Raw genomic sequence first — 20,919 nt, 5'->3', positions numbered from 1 at the left:
AAGTGAATCATGCAGTGTAGTGTTGGAATTGATGAGGGCAATCACATTGGAAAGCCTGATGTTAAATACATGCATAAGGGCGAGGCATATTGCAGGAGAGGAAAATGTGGTGGCTGATGCAATCTCTCGTTTTCAGTGGGAGAGATTCAGAGAGCAGAGGCCGGACGCCGACAAGGAAAAGACGCCCACGCCACGAAAGGCATGGGTCCCGTTGAAGGCACTAGAAAGGAAAGCACGGTTGGCCTCAAGGTCGACTCAAATGTGGTGGAAAAAGAGTGGAAGAAAGAAAGGGTCATCGACAAGCTGACCAGGAATGCCCTGACATACAAGTCGGGTAAGCGGTACGCAAAGATGGTAAAAGATGTGTTGTTGGAAAGAGGTGTAAAAGTGGTGGATGAAATATCAACGGAAGGAGTCTGTGAATTCCTGGAAGGGGCATTTGCCAATGGTAAAAAGAAGAGCTGGGCAGCAGCGCATCTGGCGGCGGTGGCATATACCGCAAAAGTGGCGGGCATACCGGACCCGACTGACAGCGATAAGATAAGATATGCGATGAGGGGATGGGCGAAGCTAGAGGGGAAGAAGCCAGATAGCAGAAGGCCGGTCAATTTTGGGAAGTTGATAATTTTATTGAAAGTGCTACCTAATATATGCAGCAGCACATACGAAACTGCGCTGTTCAGGGCAGCATTCGCGCTAGCGTACTACTGGGCTTTCAGAATAGGGGAATTGGTGGCCAGGAATACGATGACAGGAGACGGCCTAGCAAGGAAAGATATCAGTATAGGCGACAAGGGAATGTCAATAATGCTAAGGAAATCTAAGACAGACCAAACAGGGAGGGGGAGAGCGATGGATCTCAATTGCATCAGAGAGAAGGACCACTGTCCCAGATGCATCACCAGGGAATTTTTAGAGCTGCGACCAGAAACTGACGGGCAGCTATTGATACATAGGGACGGCCGCGCGCTCAGCAGGTATCAGTTTCAAGCGGTACTGAAGCAGGCAGTGGCAAAGGCGGGATGGGATCCAGCTGAGTTTGGGACACACTCTTTCGGATAGGGGCAGCAACCTCTGCGTGGGCGGGGGCCTGGGGACGAAGGGGGTGAAACGAATTGGGGGATGGAAATCACAATGTTTTAGGAGATACATAAGGGAGGAACTGATATGATATTTATCTCCCCCGTTTCCGCAGAGGTCGGACCCTACAAATCGGCCTGGATAGTGGGGCACTCTTTTGTGACCCGGGCAGGCAGGTGGCTGGAAGAGGTGAACCAAGGATTACATTTCGGGAACACAATCACGTCATGATGGGGCCTCCCGGGGATGCACTGGGCGGACATCCACGACAGGCTATCGGACTTAATAGGTTACAGGGAACCCCCCGAGTACCTGGTTATACATTTAGGGGGGAACGATCTGGTGAGCACGAACAGGGGCAAATTGCAAAGGGAGATCTGCGACTCACTGCATAGCTTGGCTCGCAGCTGGTGGAAGACAGAGATTTGTATGTCAGAGATAATACCTAGAAGGATTTGGCATGGGGCACAAAAGAGACATGCGATCGAGACAGCGAGGAAAAGAGTACAGGTCTACATTTCATAAGACATGGTTTACACCGGAGCAACCCGGACATGTTCCACCAAGATGGAGTGCACCTATCAAAGGTTGGGATGGGGGTTTTTTCTGACAACATTTTTAGGGCACTCCAAGCAAGAGGCTGTAGGTAGGGGGCTTTTGGGGGGGACCTGAGTGGGTGTAAAGGGCACCCACTCAGGTGTGGCGGCATGTGCCCAGGAACGAAGGCTCAGGGATAGCAAAGACTCAGAAGGAGCCTTGAGCGGCTTCGGAACTGGACACAATGTGCCCAAAAGCATATGTATATGTAATGTTTTGTTATAATGGTTTCTCTGTAAGAAAAATAAAATGCCTACGGCCTACAAATTTTCCATACACACAAAGTTGTCTGTAACTTATTATTAGGTAGGTTTCTGGTAAGAGCAGCAAGGTGAACCCACACTACTCAGCCTATGACCCAGGCCCCGGGCCGCATGAAATGCGGAACGATAGAGGGTCTGGGAGTTTAGGCGCGGGGTGGGGGGAAAACGGCGCGAAGCGTATGGAGGGGCGTCCGAATGGCGCCACAAGAAACAAAGGCCCAGGAAGGGCAGGAAGCAGCACCTGGGTAGGTGCGAAATATAACAACAGGAGGTCAGGGGGTAACCCGGCCGCCCCCAGGAAGGAACAAAAGGCCGGGGGGGTATAAGTAAGCCTGGAGAAGGAGAGGCGGCACAAACCAGGTAAGAGCTCACCTCTCTCGGGTAGGCTCTTGGTACCTGGAGAAGGGAAAGGAAAAACGTTGCCACCCAACCCACCCTGCAAAAAGAAACAGAAGAGGTGGGGGTGTGCAGGAAGGAGCCAGGACGCCGAGTACTCCTTCGGTATACGGTACAAGATGGTGCAAAAGTGGAAGAAAGAACGCCGAGTACTCTTTCGGTACACGGTCCAAGGGAAGAAGGAAGAAGCAAGAGGAAAGAACGCCGAGTACTGTTTCGGTACACGGTTCAGGAAACGTCGTAGGCGGCATGTGCCCAGGAACGAAGGCTCAGGGATAGCAAAGACTCAGAAGGAGCCTTGAGCGGCTTCAGAACTGGACACAATGTGCCCAAAAGCATATGTATATGTAATGTTTTGTTATAATGGTTTCTCTGTAAGAAAAATAAAATGCCTACGGCCTACAAATTTTCCATACACACAAAGTTGTCTGTAACTTATTATTAGGTAGGGTTCTGGTAAGAGCAGCAAGGTGAACCCACACTACTCAGCCTATGACCCAGGCCCCGGGCCGCATGAAATGCGGAACGATAGAGGGTCTGGGAGTTTAGGTGCGGGGTGGGGGGAAAACGGCGCGAAGCGTAGGGAGGGGCGTCTGAATGGCGCCACAAGAAACAAAGGCCCAGGAAGGGCAGGAAGCAGCACCTGGGTAGGTGCGAAATATAACAACAGGAGGTCAGGGGGTAACCCGGCCGCCCCCAGGAAGGAACAAAAGGCCGGGGGGGTATAAGTAAGCCTGTAGAAGGAGAGGCGGCACAAACCAGGTAAGAGCTCACCTCTCTCGGGTAGGCTCTTGGTACCTGGAGAAGGGAAAGGAAAAACGTTGCCACCCAACCCACCCTGCAAAAAGAAACAGAAGAGGTGGGGGTGTGCAGGAAGGAGCCAGGACGCCGAGTACTCCTTCGGTATACGGTACAAGATGGTGCAAATTTGGAAGAAAGAACGCCGAGTACTCTTTCGGTACACGGTCCAAGGGAAGAAGGAAGAAGCAAGAGGAAAGAACGCCGAGTACTGTTTCGGTACACGGTTCAGGAAACGTCGTAGGCGGCATGTGCCCAGGAACGAAGGCTCAGGGATAGCAAAGACTCAGAAGGAGCCTTGAGCGGCTTCGGAACTGGACACAATGTGCCCAAAAGCATATGTATATGTAATGTTTTGTTATAATGGTTTCTCTGTAAGAAAAATAAAATGCCTACGGCCTACAAATTTTCCATACACACAAAGTTGTCTGTAACTTATTATTAGGTAGGGTTCTGGTAAGAGCAGCAAGGTGAACCCACACTACTCAGCCTATAGGGACGCCCAAGAGGTGGGAAGTGACCCACTTTGGCTTTCCCCAGGACACTGCCTTGAACGTGAGCGGAATACGGACCCCTCTGCCGCCTGACTGTGGTGCGAGCGGGGATCGCGCACCCTCCTCGAGAACGACGGAGCGAGTCCCCGGAGGAAAGAATAGTGTATTCACCGAAGCAAACTGTGCTGCCCGCATATCATGCTCCTGAGGAAAGGACTCAACCAAATGCAGACAGAGACATAACACAAGCTGTAAATTCATCACAAACCTGTAGCCAGCGTGTGGAACCCCTCTCTGGACTTCCCCATGCGGTCCCAGGGAGAAAGAGAACAGAGCCCAATCCCGGCACACAGCACGTGCGAGGGACCGACACCCTGGGGAACGAGGTGAGCTGAGCGACCCATTGTTTTATGCCCATGCTGACCGTACCCATAAATGCTGCTATACTAAATAATACAAAACCGCACAGCGTGCCGATAAGTTACTGGCTACGAGGAAGCAGCGCATCAAGTGCACATACCGGGCCCCGCTCAACAGCGTAGATTCAGAGTGTGCACATGGTGAAGTGCAAAAGAATATAAAGGTATGGACCTCCTGCACAACGGACACGGCAGGCATCTGGCACGATCCATACGGTGACACTGCTACGCCCAGTGACATATACCTAACACCGAAGCGGGACTACTGGGGTCTCACTGCAAACCAGAGAACTTAAAGACTGCTCTATGAGCCGGAGTAAGGATACCCACGGTTACCCCCCTGCATGACTGTACGCTTGTTTCCATAAGGCAAGGTAAACAGAGTGCTTGATAGCAACAAGCACTGCAACGTATAACGCCTCTGGACTGGAACACGTCACTATCAACCTGTAGGCTCAATACTACCCTTGCATGCCCACCAGCAGACTTAACACGGGGAGTGTGATCATGATAGTAGCAACCTGCGATATCTGAGCAGAACCTGTAACCTGTACACAGACAGAAACTCTGCGAAAGGAAAAATAGAACATACTTACTCTGCCACAAGGTTGAGCCCCACATTCAGTGCACTTCTATAGGCTCCCTCACTGGAATCTAGGGGGAAGGAGGGAAAAGAAATTGGAATACTGGCACGATACGCACGGACACCCGCCGACCCCTGGGAGCAGACCAATTTGCTGCGACTCTTGCGAGCAAATATACACAGACCAAATTTGCTTAATACTGTTGCAGTTGATCACGCAACCCATACTGTGTGCCTGTGTAACATCGTCTGCGAGGAGGAGGGATTCCAGGCACTCTAACACCTAATGCTACTGGGCGGAAACAGGCCACTATTGCTCCACAAACGCAACTACCACGTATGATTCCCCTAGAGAAGGCTTTGTACCGGAGTGTGAGCACATGGTAACAACAACCTGTGGCATCTGCAAAGAACTTGCAATTCACACACAGGCAACAAACTCACAAAGAAAGGAAGGGAGCTGCATGCTGGAGACACCCTTAGTCTGCACCCTCTGTGGGGATCAGCCGTGAACCCAGCACTTGCACACACTGTGCTACGTAGCTGACCCATCACCGTCCAATATACCACTGTGGGCCTCATTACGAGTATGGAGGCAGCCATGCCCTTACCAAGGGCATGGCTGCCTCCATACCGGGCTCCAATACCGGGTTCTGTGAATGAGGAATTACCAGGTCATTCCGACCTTGGAGGATCCGGTAATTCCTCATGCACAAAACCATATCCCATTACCATTTGAGCCCCCCATAGGGCTCAATGGGAATGGGGATGGAGCTAATAAGGGGCCCGTTAATAACAGGCTGGTTATTAGCTCCTTCGTCCCCTTGCGGCACCCAGAAAGGACGTCTGGTTTTACCAGACGTCTGTTCCGGGTCCCGCTAGGGGACCTCGTAATCAGGCATCCCGTAATGAACGGTGCCGGTCCCGTACCTCTGAGCTGCAACACAAACCCGCTGACAGCGGCCCAGCACCTGTACAGCACATCATGCAGCCGACCAATGAGGCGAGACAGATCACCTATGACATACCAACTACAGATCTTGGCATGGGGAAAGATAAACCCAGAAAGTCCACCACTCAGAGCAGGATGGAAAAAAACACAACACCCACTCGAGCCCCTCTACTGGAACAAGCCACAGCCGGTGAACTAGAGAGTAATGAAGACAATGAGCCTCATTACGACCCAGGCGTTAAACCATGGCGCTATTAGCGCCATGGTTGACGCCGGATTCCGCCATGGTGAATGGCGGAATTACCGCCCCATTCCAAGGTTGGCGGAGCGGTAATTCCCCATTCACCATTGGCCCTTCCCCATTCCAATTTTTGCCCCATAGGGCTCAATGGGAATGGGGAAGTCGGTAATTACGGTACTGCAAATTGCGGTACCGTAATTACCTCCAAGGTCCCTTTGCGGATCCCTACCATAACGGCTGGGGTACCGGTAATCCCTTACCGCCCAGGTCGTAATGAGGCCCAATATCTCTCTCAGGGACATGATGTTAGGCAGAATTGTATGCAGTACCCTTTGGGAACACCACACACAATTAGGACTACAAGTGACAGTACAAATTCACCTTTGGTACAAGCCTGTACTACACAGTTAAAGTGGTAGCAGTGGCTGAGCAGCCAGACTTATCTCAAGATTAAGTGAGCAGTATCAAATAGTTACACAAAGGACAGCAATTACTATGATTCAGGCAAACACTGACTCAAGGTTTTCAAGTAAAAGAATATACATTTATTTTACTCTTCAGTTGTATAACATTTCACTATTCTAAGCAGTTTAAAAACCACACTCTTAATACACCACACAAATCCCAATAAATTCCAGACAAGTTAAGCTCACAAAATGAAGTCCTTGGATCCTGCCTTTGGTACTAGAACAACTGGACTAGACCATGGACTTGTAGATGGCTCTATAACCCTGAGATCAAGCATCTTGTTGACCTCTCCTTTGATGTGGGATCTTACATGTTCTGACATTCTGTAACCTCTGCTTTTCACAGGTAAACAGTTACCAGTGAGAATACCATGCTGGCCCCAAGGGGTCAGGCCTAGTGATAGTGAAAACAGGGAGGCAAACTGATTCAACAGAACTTTGCACTCCTCCTGTTGTTCAGAAGTCAGCCTGGAAGAGAAATTAACTCCTTCTATTTTTTCATCTAAAGGTTGGCCTCTGAGGAGGTCAGATAGAGGTTCACTCCCCTCTTCCTCTTGAGCTAAAGCTAGAAGCAAAGCTCCTACTTCTGGTCTCGAGACATAAGCCTTTTAACGGTTGGTGTGAAAGACTCTGGGAGCCTCCTTAGGTCTGCTTAAGTCCACCAAATAGTTCACCTTTCCAGGTTTGCCCACAACCTTGAAGGGTCCTAGCCATTTGTCCTGCAAGGCCCTCTGCCTTGTTGGCACCATAACAAGTACAAGCTGATCTTGAGTAAACTCAACCATGCTGGCCTTCTGGTCATGCCAATGTTTGACCAGAGCCTGACCTGCTTTCAAGTTATAACTTGCTTCTGCCATCATGTGTGACATTCTCCTCCGGAGACCTATTACATAGTCAGTCACTCTGACTAGCTTGGGGGAAGGAGCAATCTCCAGCCCCTCCTTTATCAGGGCCAAGAGACCTCTGACTGGATGACCATAGAGAAGTTCAAAGGGACTGTAACCAACTCCCTCCTGAGGGACTTCTCTATATGCAAAGAGAAGGCATGGCAGTAGAAGTTCCCACTTTTTCTTAAGGGGTTCTTCTAAAGCACCTATCATGCACTTCATAGTATGATTAAACCTCCCTACTAGTCCATTTGTCTGTGGATGGTAGGCTGTAGAGAACTTGTAAGTGACACCACAGTTTTTCCACATGACTTGCATGTAGTGGGACATAAAATTGGATCCCCTGTTGGATATCACTTCCTTAGGATACCCTACTCTGGTAAAAATACCAAGTAGAGCCTTAGCCACAGCCTGAGCTGTAACAGTTCTCATAGGTATAGCTTCTGGGTATCTTGTAGGATGGTCTACTACAACCAGGATAAACCTGTTCCCTGAAGATGTGGGAGGGTCAAGAGGACCGACAATGTCAATGCCCACCCTCTCAAAAGGAACTCCCACCACTGGGAGAGGCACCGAGGGTGCCACATTCTTGGCTCCACTCTTTCCAGAGGTTTGGCAAGTGTGACAGCTCCTACAGAATTTGTCAACTTCTGAACCCATCTTAGGCCAGTAGAAGTAAAGCGAGAGCCTTTCCTTGGTCTTTTTGAAACTCAAGTGACTAGCCAAAGGTATCTCGTGGGCTAACTGTAGGAACTGGAGTCTGTTAGCAAGGGGCACTACAATTCTTTTGCAGCTTCCCAGCTTAACCTGTGCTTTCCAACTTCTTGCCCATCAAGTTGGTTAGCAGCCTGTTGTCGAAGACCTTCAAGAGTAGGACACTCTCTCTGTCCTCTGCTGAAATCTACTCTGTTCGGTCCACCTTCTGCCAGTAAAGACTGCAGCTCAGGATGGTCAACAGGGTCAAGATATCCAACTAAAACAGTGCCTTCTTCCAGATCCGATTCTTCAGATACTGGCTCAACCACTCAAGGTTGCACCTCACACTCTGCCTCAGCAGGTGGAGGGATCACAGGTGTGATCTTGGACAGTCTCTGTGATGTCCTTGTTGGTAGCACAGGGGCGCTGTCTGTCTTTTTCCTGGAGGTCTTGGGTTTCCCCTTTGCCTTTGTCTTCTTAGAAATAGCAGTGAGCAACTCCTGTGGAGTGGGAGTGATAGTTTCCTCTATCAACTCCTCTGGAGAGCCTCTCAAGGTTCTCTCCCTTGCATACCTAGTGAGCTCCTGTTTCCTTTTACTGGGAGGCCTGGGGGTGCTTGACACAACTCCAAGAGTTTTCAGGTCATTATCCAACAGGACTCTCCTAGGCACTTCACTCTGTACACTAACAGGTATTTTGACAGTCACATCATTACACTGGCTGAGAGCTGGTAACTGGGGAAGCATTTGCACAGGGCCTCCAGCTAACTTGGTGAGGCATTTGGGTGCCTTAGCAACATCCTCCACCTTGAAAAATGATTCATCCACCACGGTTATGCTGGCTCCAGTTTCTCTGATGGCATGGGGTTTCCTGACCATTCACAAGAACACTATCTTTGTAATACTCTTTAGTATTATCTGGGATGGAATTATAGACATCTAAATTCTGTTGTTCCCACAAGCCCAGGGACACTAAAGAAACACTAGCTGAGACTCTCATGGGTTCATCAGCCAGTAGGTGAAAGTTGAGGCTAAGGAGACCGTGTGGACCCCTGAAGGTTTACCCTTACATCTGGGATCCCCTTTCACATGGTCAGTGGACCCACAAACATAACATTTCCCAAATGTTTTGATGAATGGGTGTTTGCTCTGACCTCCAGCTGGTTTGGGTCCAGTTAGTGCACTAGCCTGATTTGGTTTCCCTTGTGGCTTACCCTTATTCTGTTGTTTGGGTCCTCTTTTGGATTGGAGGTATTAGAATTCTCTCTGTTGTCTTTCTTTGGCTGTTTCCCCTCATCCTTCTTCTGAGTAGCCCCAGAATCCTTGTGAGTAGCCCTGTTGGCAACCCACAAGTCAGCAGCCAGCTTTAGCTAGCTTCTTTGGATCTATCTCCTTAGAATCAGCCAAGTGCTGTCTGAGCTCAGGAGAGCAGACATCAAAAATAGACTCCAACATAACAAGATTTCTCATTCCTTCATAAGTGTTCACTCTGTAACCCTTAATCCAACCATCTAAGTTTTTCAAACATTCACAGACCCAGATAGCCCATGGGGTACCATCATACTTTTTGATGGTCCTAAACCTCTGAAAGTACTGGGAAGGCGTCTTCCCGAATCTAGCAATTAAAGCTAGCTTCACACACTCATAATCCATCCTATCCACCTCCCCCAACTCCATCACAACATCAGATGCAACAGTGGGTAGCCTAGAGAAGAGCCAGGGAAGCAATTGATTCCCTGCAAGACCTTGAATACCATGGTTATATTCAAACATTGCCAACCAATCCAAAATATCAAGCTTAACTTCATACATGCCCACAATTTCTTTAGGCATACAGGGTCTCTTAGGACTGGAAGATCTAGAAGACTCTGGGAGAGAAGCATTTTCAAGAGACAACCTTTTAATTTCAAGTTCATGATTCAACTCCATTTCTCTGAGTTTCAGTTCTTGATTTTTGTGTTCAGTTTGAGCATTTAAACGTTTGAATTCCAGTTCAAGCCTCATTTTCTCAAGAGCAATGAATTCAGGACTGAATGTAGGACCTGTGGGGGTCCCAGTGGACAAGGGTTGAAGTTGCTGAACAGGCAAGAGAGCAGACAGACCTACATTAGAAGACACATCTACTTCTTCCAACTCATCATTAACAGACATGTTGTCATCCTCAATACTTTCCACATTTGCTAGAGAGTCAGGCATTTCAGACCCACTCCCTAGATTTGGATTCTTCGACAACGGCCCTCATTACAAGTCAGGCGTTAAGGGCTTAACGGCGCCGTCGGCGCCGTTAACCCTTAACGCCTGATTCACATTTTAACGCCTGCTTTTTGCAGGCGTTAAAATGCAAGGCGCTAAACCGCCTTGGTGCTAATTACGGCACCGTAATTTACGGTGCCGTAATTAGCGCCTTTCCCCATTCCCATTATGCCCTATGGGGCAAAAATGGGAATGGGGAAGGGGCCATTGGTGAATGGGGAATTACCGCCCCACTCACCTTGTAGGTAAAGTTGAAAACTTACCGCCAAGGTTGTAATGAGGGCCAACGTTTCAATCAATTCAGACTTTTTGCCTTTGGCAGAGAGTTTCCTTTCTTTACACATGTTTCTTAAATAATCAGCAGTGTAACTCAGGAGGGTCTACTGACTGTGGCTTTCCATATCAGACATGATTAATATTACTTTTTAGTGATGTCAACCTTGTGGACAGTTGATCCAAGGTAATAGCAGCACTCTAAGTGTAATTACTATACTTTGTCCTCACCGCTGTACACCAGTGTTAGGCAGAATTATATGCAGTACCCTTTGGGAACACCACACACAATTAAGACTACAAATGACCGTACAAATTCACCTTTGGTAAAAGCCTGAACTACACAGTTAAAGTTGTAGCAGTGGCTGAGCAGCCAGACTTATCTCAAGAGTAAGTGAGCAGTACAAGATAGTTACACAAAGGACAGCAATTACTATGATTCAGGCAAACACTGGCTCAAGGTTTTCAAGTAAAAGAATATACATATATTTTACTCTTCAGTTGTATAACAATTCACTACTCTAAGCAGTTTCAAAATCAACTCTTAATACACCACACAACTCCCAATAAGTTCCAGACAAGTTAAGCTCACAAAATTAAGTGGGAGCAAAATGGTACTCCAGTAATTTAAAAGGGAGAGAAAGACAAAGTTAACAGAAATTGAATCACACCAACAGGTAAGTACTCAGGGCAATTGAACAAGAGAGACTACAATGATAGGATCAGTTAGAAAAAAGGCTCAGGGCCAAAGTAAATGGGTCAAAAGTCTTTTGATCAAGATCACACAGTTCAGGGTAGTTTGTGGTAAAGTTCGTGCCACGGATTCCAGACGAGGTTGGTTGGTAGAAAAGTTAGTTCAAAGAGAAGAGAATGACAAGCCCTCGGATTGGAGAAAGATTTTAAACACTTTCACCGTGGTTGAACAGAACGAACAACCAGATTTGCACAGTACCTTAAAACGGAGAAGAAGCTGTAGCTGAGGCGGACATTCTTGGTAGTTCCTGCAGGCTCACGGTTCCTGAAGCAACTGTCGGACTGACAAGAAGTAGGAAGACTGGAGGGAGCTGCACTACCCAGGGAAGAAACCAGCATCAGAGCAAAGCAACAAATAAAAGGTACGCTCCTTAAAACCCAAGCAGGGTCCGACCTTCCTGGCTATCGGGCCCGGTGATCAGTCAAAAGGCCGAAAACATAATACCGAATGACAAAAATCTCGAAACAAAAATCTCGGAAAAAAAAATATCGAATTATTTATTTATTTATTTATATGTGTTTTTGGGGTCAGGTAAGTAAAAAAAAGGGTTAAAATAAAAAAATAAATAAAAAAAGGGGGGTTGGGGGAACCCCCCCATTTCGAAAAAAACGTCATAAAAAAAAATTCGATATTTTTTTTTTCTGCCTTTTTTTTCGAGATTTTTTTTCTCGAGATTTTGGAATTCGGTATTATCACTATAAACCATCAGGCCCACTGTAGCTCTGTACAGCGAATTCGACCAGAGGAGGGGTCCTAGCTTGCAGTTTGGGCAAACTGGTTGGTCCCACCAGCTCAAGGGAAGAAATTTCCTGGAGGATCTTTTCTGTTGTCGGATTCTGAAGATTCGGACCTGCAGCAGGGCTTCACCGGGTGGTTCAGTCGTTGTAGGGGTCCTCTTCCATCAGCTCCTCGTTGGTTCTTTCATTCTAGTGGCGACTCTGCCTTTCCAGTCCCAGAGACCTGCTTTTTATGCAGTTTTCGGCCATTCACACAGCCTGGCTGTCAATCACACAGCAGGGTGGCTGTCCTGGCAAGGAGAGTCACCCAGCCAATCAAACAAGAGTGTGACTTGGGTTACCAAGGGAACCCATGACAGAGGTCCTAAAACCCCTTCCTCACATCCTGCCTACCCAGACTTTCAGGCGCCTTAACGGGGGCTTCTGTGCAGAAACCCGCGAAAAGACGGCGAACAAAGGGACCAAACCTGGTTTGGCGCACAGAGAAAAACACGAGAAAGACATTTACAAAAAGAAATGGTGAATAAACCCAGCCGGAACCATAATAAAATATCTATGGTCAAGCGGGTTTATGTTTGAGGCTAATATAATATCCTAAAACAATACCATGGTTATTTAAGATAACCGCGGTATCAAAATAGGGTTGATACCACTGCCACCAGCCAAGTCTTGATGCAAAGGGAGCGAAACAATGCTCCAAGAGACACAGACAAAAAGGGATAAGAATTAACCCTTTCCAATACTCCATGTAAGATGGGGTGTATTGGGTCTGTGGTTTAAAGTGACAAAAATAAAGTTAATGGCAACTTTACCTTTTCTGGGGACAGTAGTCAGCCCCAGAACAATGGAGTCAGGGGGAAGTCTCAAACACAACCCTGTGTCACTGCACTGAGGGTGCTGTGTAACACACATGAACAATGATGCTATGGAGTAGGTGAGGCTCCATTGCCCAAGATCACATAAAAAGTAGAAATACACACAGCAAAACACATGTAAGACTGGGAAAAAGGCTCAAACTCTTAGCAGGTGAAAATAATAAACCCTAGAAATCCAGCAAAGCCGCTGAGGGACTCATTAGGTAAGGGAAATTAGCCATTCATGAGAATTCTCCCTAACACGTGATGAGTGCTATAGCAAGTTCTCGGTTATCTATGGAAAATAAATGGATAGTATCGGCACAGAAGTGTCCCTCCTGCGCCATGATCTACAGAAACTTACCTCCCGCACAGGGGAAGCTGAAACCCGGATACCAGGAAGGCTTGCGGAACGTGAATCAGCAGATGTCTGGTGTAATGGAGCGCATCAAAATTCTGGAAGAGCGAGTGGAAGAAGGTGAAGGGAGATCGAGGCGCAATAATGTCCGAATTCTCGGCCTGCCTGAAAAAACCGAAGGACCGAGCATGGAATTATTCCTGGAACAATGGCTAGCCTACCTGTTTGAGCTTAAGTCTTTCTCAAAATTCTTCTCCGTCGAACGTGCACAGCAATTACCGACTGGTAGACCGGTATCTGGGGCACCATTGTGTAGTGTAATAGCGAGACTCCAGAATTACAGAGATCGAGACACCGTCCTCCAGATGGCTAGAACGAAAGGCTCCATTACTTACAGCGGCTCCAAAATCGCATTCTTTCCAGACAATCCTTTGACCCGCTCAAAAAACGATTGCAATCACTGAAGATCAAATACGGTCTGATATTCCCTGCACAGCTTAAAATATACCACAACAGTACAACGGTACATTTTACAGATCCCAGGGAAGCATGGAACTGGGCAGAAAGACATTTGGAAGGAGACTGGAGATCATAAGGGAGGCAAGACGTCAGGCGAAACAGACCACGCCCAGATAGATCACCACGTGCAAGACCGCAGCAACAACCCGAGGCAATGCTGCAGGAAGACAATGTTTAATAGGGGCTGCGGACCTACAAACTGCTATAGCCACTCTCAGAGAGTGGGGTCAAGATGCTGCTCCCCTATTCGCACTAGAATGCTGAACCGCATGTGTCCACAACGGCTGGCGGCCCACTACGAGCCGCCCCCTGATGCAGAATTAAGAGATAAGTAGACATTTAGTGCGCAACCCCTTCTGACTGGGATAAGTCGGGCGCTTGGGGTACACAGTGTTAGTTAATGTTTTGCTTGACAACTGTCCTTTTCTGACGGCTGTCCTTTATTGTTCGGGCGACAGATGCTTCAAGTTGGGTGGAGTATGGGGAGGGGGGTACGAAGTTTTGATGTTTGGGTTCACACAGGGTCTAAGAGTTATGGTACGCAAACCTTCTTCCTAACATGTCATGTCACAACAGCAAGTGGGCATGGCCCTCCCGTAGTTCACACTGCCTGTGAACGTAGCATGCCTTCCACCACTCTAGTAGAATACGCTACAGCACTATGCAAAACACCACATTCTGACACACTTGGCTCCTACTCTGGATGGCGGTGATTTACAATACCACACCAGAACTATCAGAATCATGACCTGGAATGTAAATGGGCTCAGCAGCGGCCTTAAAAGGCGCCTAGTATTACAACTGTTAAACTGTCACTCACCGGATGCTGTATTTCTAACCGAAACGCACTTGGCGGGTACAGAATGCAACTTGTTTAAGCGCACCATTTATCGCACAGCAATACACGCTTGGTTCACCATGGGCTCCTGGGGGGGTACTCATCTTGATACAGAAGAGGCTTCCCTTCACTCTTTCTACTGTCACCCAAGACACAGGGGGTAGGTACGTATACATAACAGGGACTCTCTGGGAGCGTACAATCGCTATGTTAGCGGTCTATGCACCGATGCACCGCAAATTTACTCACTTCCCTAACCAATGATATTATACCCATCATCACTGGAGACTCTTCGAATCTTATACTAATAGGAGGAGACTTCAATGAAGTTATGAATGTAGAACTTGATCGAACACATCTTCGAAATAGGGACCCATCCACGCACACCAAACTTGCTATGTTTGCTGATGCTTGGGGCTACAGGACGTATGGAGGAATGTACACCCGAGTACAAGGGAATACTCATATCATTCTGGAGCTCACGCCTCGCTCTCGAGGCTAGATTATTTCTTTCTCCCATCAGTGGACCTGCACTTAGTATATGAGGCACAGCTGCTTCCCAGGGGTATTTCAGACCATTCCCCCCTAATAATAAGTCTCAAAACCAACAGACCTGCTCACCCACCCCTCTGGCGACTGAATAACTACTATTTAGGATTCCCAGACCTGGTGGAAAAGATTCAGAACACCACAAAGATATATTTTGAATTAAACACGGGCTCTGTAGATGACCTGGGGACGCTGTGGGAGGCTTTTAAAATAGTGCTTAGGGGAGAAATCATTTCCTGGACCATGGCCCATAGAAAGAAACATCTAAACACACTACGTGAAGCTGAAACACGTGTGCAATGTGCGGAGACGGCCCATCTAACCCATGACCAACCAGATACACAGTGTGCACTAAAATTAGCACAGAAACAACTACAAAACATAGCTTAAGATACTGCCAGACAGGCGCACAAAGCAATGCGTGCCGGGGTTTATGAAACGGGGGACAAGGCGGGCAAGATGTTAGCATGACTGGAGAGCAGGGACGAGGGTATATGCCAGGTCAGGATGCTTACACCCGAAGATTTGGAACCACTGGTGTCGGACCGCGACATAGCAGAGGGCTTTGCAGCCTATTATGCTGAGCTATATAAAGCTCCATCCTCCCCCATCGACACCTCCATATTGGCAGAAATACCCTTCCTACCCTCAAGAATGACAAGCTAACTTTGTTAGAAAGAGACATCTCGGAGGATGAACTGACCACGGCCATGTCAGAACTCCAGTCCGGTAAAACCCCGGGACCAAATGGCTTTCCGATTGAAGTGTGGAAGAAAATAGTAGCGAATGACATATCCCCACACCTGCTGTATAGTGCTACTGAAACCACACAAACCACTGGACAAATGCAGCTCATACAGGCCCATCTCCCTCATAAATAGTGAAGCCAAACCGCTTGCAAAGGTGCTGACCAATCGACTACAGCAGGTGATACCTTTGTTGATCCAATCCCGATCAATGTGGCTTCATGCCGCAGAGATCCACTTGGATGAATAGACACAGGCTACACTCAGCACTATAGAGGGCAGCTGCTCTCCAAGGCCCCTTAGCCCTACTTAAAATAGACTTTGAAAAAGCTTTTGATTCCGTCTATTGGGAAGCAATCTGGGAAATAATGCACTGCATGGGCTTCTTCCCGCAGTTCATGAGTTGGGTTAAACTCCAATACAAATCCCGGAGGCAGTAACAAGAGTAAATGGATACGTATCAAGTCCCTTTGCATTATGGAAGGGGACAAGACAGGGTTGCCCCCTGTAGGCTATGATCTTCACATTGGCGAATGAACCACTTGCTGAATTATTGAGAAGCACGGAGACCTGGAGGGGCTTTCGTTGGTCAGACAGCTGGGAGGACAAAGTGTCCTTGTACGCGGACGACCTTCTGATATACTTAAAAGACCCGATCAGATCGTGCACCACAGTGACGCGTCTGTTGGAAAGATATGGTACTTTCAGCGGTCTGCGCGTCAACTGGGCCAAATCCATGTTATTTCTATTGGGATAGGCAATAGGCATAGTGCCACCTGACTGCCCCTATCGGGTAGAGAGGGACAATTCAGATACTTGGGTATACAAATCACAAATAACCTCAACGATGATGTGCTTAAAAACGTACACCCTGTGACGACGAGGTTCAAGGAAGATGTACGACACTGGATGTCCCTGCCACTGACACTGCTAGGCAGGGCAGCGCTCTTTAAAATGATGGCCCTTCCTTGTTTTCTGTACATACTGCAAAATGCTCCTCTATATATCCTGCAATGTGAATTCCACACAATAGATCAAATACTGAGGAAATTGCTATGGTGTGGGGGCCACCCACGCTTGGCGCTTACTACCCTTCAAAGATCCATATGGGAGGGCAGGATTGGACTTCCATGGTTGCAGATATACTATTGGGCCAGCCAGATGGGAGTGGGGAGCGACAAGCTTCACGGGGATACATCACTACCGCACAATAGGCAGCCAGAGCCCGATACACTAGAGAGACCCATAATAAAATCCCTCTACCACGATAAAAACAGGACGACCGTCACAACTATGATAACACACATAGCGAGTATACATGATATGATATGATATTTATAACGCGCTTATACACAAGTGTTTCAAGGTGCAACGAGGCAAGGGGAACAAAGGGAGGACGGACAGCAATCCTATTAGGCCAGTTGTCATTCAGATCGCGCAAGTGCGTGGGAAGGGGGCAGGGACAGTGCAGTACATGGCAATAGAAAATAACAATAAGTAAGTAACGGCCAGCATGTGGCAAGTGCATGGGTAAGTACAGACATCAGGTGTCGCGGTCGAGGACTGTAGGGATACAGAAACATTCCCCAAGTACGGGGGTTGCCAGGTGGGCAGTGCATTTGTGTGACGCTGGCTGGGGAGGGATCTGGGCCTGAGATCAGAGGTTGTCCAGGTAGCTAGTGCAGTTCAGGATACAGCCAGGAGGTCAGCAGAGGAGCAGAGGAGAAAAAGCAGAAGCAAAGAGAAAGGTTTTGAGGTGCTTCCAGAACCAGAGACAGTTCTCCTCAAGTTTAAGGGAGGCAGGGAGGCTGTTCCAGAGGGAGGCACCAGCCGAAGAAGGAGATCTACCACCAACTCGTTGCTTGGAGAAGCGACTGAACCTGAGGGAGTTGGAGGCGGATGAGCGAAGAGCTTGTGAAGGAAGATATTTAGGAAGAGAGAGTTGAAGGTATTGAGGCCCCTGGCTCCAGAAGGCCTGGTGGACGATGCAGAAGGTTTTGAACTTAATCCTCGCAGCCACTGGGAGCCAATAGAGAGATTTCAGTCCTGGAGAGATACGATCCCTGGGCTTGAGGCCAAGGACAACTCTCGCAGTCCTGTTCTGGATCAGTTGCAGAGGGCGGAGAGTAGAAGCAGGCAGATTTAGAAGGAGGCTGTTGGAGACAGTGAGCTTCTGGGGGAAGGAGAGGAAAGGAAGGATACCTCTGAGGAGGTGCAGCTGGTAGTGTGACTTCTTAGAGACGTCAGAGATGTGAGGAGAGAAGGAGAGTGTGGAATCGAAGATGACCCTGAGGATTTTAGCCTGGCAGGTGGGAGCGGGAAGAGGACCAAGAGATGCCGGCCAGAGAGCTACAGGAAAGGAGGGAGTGGGTGTTCTGATGAGGAGAATCTCAGTCTTACTGGCGTTAAGGGAGAGGTCATTGGCGGCACACCAATCTTGGATAGAAGACAGACAGAGATGAGGGAAGGAGAGGAGAAGGCCGAGGGTAGCCTGAAAATTAGCTGGGTGTCGTCCGCTTAGCACTGAAAGTTGGGGCAGAGAGCAGCGATGCGGTTGGCAAGGAGTGCCAGGTATTGGTTGAACAGCAGGGAGAGAGGTTAGACCCCTAGGGGACACCACAGGTAGAGACAAAGACAGCGGAGAGAAAGGACCCAAGTTGGACCTGGGAAGGTCAGTCAGAGAGGAAAGAAGTCAGCCAGGCCAGTGCCTGACCGGTGATACCCAGGTTATCATGGAGACGGTTGAGCAGGAGGGCATGGTTGACAGTGTCAAAGGCAGAAGTGATATCAAGCACGATGAGGACGCAAGGGGTGTTAGAATCTAGGTTGGAGTGCAGGTCTTCATGGATGTTCAGGAGAGCAGTGTCTGTGCTTCTGGCAGCTCTGAAGCCAGACTGATGGTCATGGAGACAACCAACAGATTCAATGTGGAGATTAAGCTGGGAGATGGCCAGTCTTTCCAGGAGCTTGCACAGGAAGGGAGTGATGGAATTTGGGCGATAGTTAGCCGGGCAGGAGGCGTTGGCAGAGGGTTTTTTAAGAAGAGGTTGCACAAGGGAGTGATTCAGGGGAGATGGGAAGACTCCAGTGGCAAAGTAGTGATTGCAGAAATCAGCCAGGGCAGGAGCCAGGGAGTCAATGTGGTCCTTGATAATTTTGGAGGAACAGGGGTGAACCTGTTTCGACAAGACTTTATAGATCGGACTTGTCTAGAAACCATGTCTGCGGAGAACAGGGGAAAGGCAGAGAAGGAGGGAGGAGAGGTGGCTACAGAAGGGCCAGTGGAAAAGCAGAAAGAAGGGGTAGGGAGGGGATAGGAGGAGAGTGAGGACAGGATGTGCTGAGTTTTAGAGATAAAGTGACAAGCCAGTGCCGTGCAGAGGGCCTGTGAAAGGACCGGAGAGGTAGAGACTGCGGCAGGATTGGCCAATTCCTTGCAGATTTTAAAGAGTTCAGCTGAGTTGTTAGATGCCGCAGAGACGCAGGCTTGGATATGAGCTCTCTTTTTGGTTAGGACAGAGAGCCGGTATTGCCTTTGCAGCAGGCGGCAGGCCAGTTTGTCAGAGGATGTGCATAAAGCACGCCATTTCCTCTCGGCCACCCTGCACTTGCGTTTTAGGGAGACGAGGTCTGTGTCGTACCAGGAGTTACACTTGGCTTTGGGATTCAGGTGAATTCTCATGACAGGGGCAAGGATACTAAGAGTATCAGAGATAGCAGAGTGGAACGTGGGGAGGGCTGTGTCAGGATGAGAGTTAGCCAAAGGGGGAGGGCTGGGTGAGAAGGTGGCGGCGAAAGCCTCAGATGATATGCGCTTCATGGGTCGGATGACTGAGAAGGTGGGTGGCAGTGATGGAAGTGGCTTGGCCTGAGGGTTAGGGAGGGTGAGGTGGGAGGAGAGGAGACAGTGATCACCCCAGGAGAGAGGAGTGGAGAGAGGGACAGAGAGGGGAAGGTCTGTGGAGTTCAGAACATACAGTGTGCCCAGCAGAGTGGGTTGAACCAGTGCAGAGAATAGTTAGAGAGAGTCGCAGAGGTTGCGAAAGAGTCCAGAGGGAGGACAGGAGGCATCCAGGTGGATGTTGAAGTCTCCAAGAAGGAGGAGTTGAGTGGTTGACCCCAGGAGTGAGGAGGAGAGGTCCACCTACTCAGAGAGGAAGGAGGAGATCTGACCAGGTGGCAGATAGATGGTAGCCACAGTAAGGGAATGGCTAGGGGAGAGAGGGAGCCTGCAGAAGAGGCATTCAAAAGAGGAGTAGGCCTGCGTAGGAGTGATGGAGGCAGGAATCCACTCGGGGAAGATCAGGGATACACCCCCACGAGGACGGTTGGACCTCTGGACGGAGAGGATTTTGTAGCCGTCAGGTAGGAGCGTGTCAAAGCTAGTGACAGAGATGACCGTGAACCATGTCTCGGTGAGACCAAGGACATCGAGGTCAAGTTCTTCCAGAAGGCGGCAGATATCAGAGGAGTGTTTGACAGCGAGAGTTTAGAGTGGCAATATAGAGAAGGTTGCCATCCTTAAAGGACTTCCGGGGAGGGGTACAGATCAGAGGTATGCCCTTCGGAGGTGTAGAAGGAGCCCGAGAGGGGGCAGAGAGGGAAGGAGAGGGCAAGGTAGCCAAGGAGGAGGCAGAAGGAGGAGGCGAGGTAGTACCGGAAAGGGGTGAGGCCACAGCAGGAGAAGAAAGGAAGTTGATGAGGCGTGGGAAGCTTCTATCAAAAAGGTGAAGATTGGCCTGAAGGCATTGGACCAAGACTGTGCCATTAGAGTCAACTTTAATGATGACCTTAGAGGAAAGGAAGGAGGACAGGAGGGCGTCCCAACGGTTGCCACCATTAATGGCAGAAGAGGAGAAAGGAGAGAGCACAGAGACGATATGAAGGGTGCATAGGTCTGGTGAAGGAATGACAAAGAGGATGTCGGTGAGAGTTTCCTTGGTGGAGGCACTGGTGTAGGTGTCAGCGATAGGGAGGCCTGGGTTGGAGACCAGGATGGCCTTTTTAAACTTCTTCCAAGCAGATTCAGTGAGGAGGGCAGGATAGTCACTAGAGAAGCAGTTAGAAAAGATAGGAGAGACAGAGAGCACCATAGAGGAGGGGGTGGAAGGGAGAGGGAGAGACACTAGAGAAGGACACTAGAGTAGACAGACAAGACAGCGAGGG

Source organism: Ambystoma mexicanum, chromosome 11, assembly GCF_040938575.1.
Source record: "Ambystoma mexicanum isolate Mex_15411 chromosome 11, UKY_AmexF1_1, whole genome shotgun sequence".
Taxonomy (NCBI): domain Eukaryota; kingdom Metazoa; phylum Chordata; class Amphibia; order Caudata; family Ambystomatidae; genus Ambystoma; species Ambystoma mexicanum.
The sequence above is the reverse complement of the archived record's forward strand: the minus strand, read 5'-3'. Positions refer to the sequence as shown.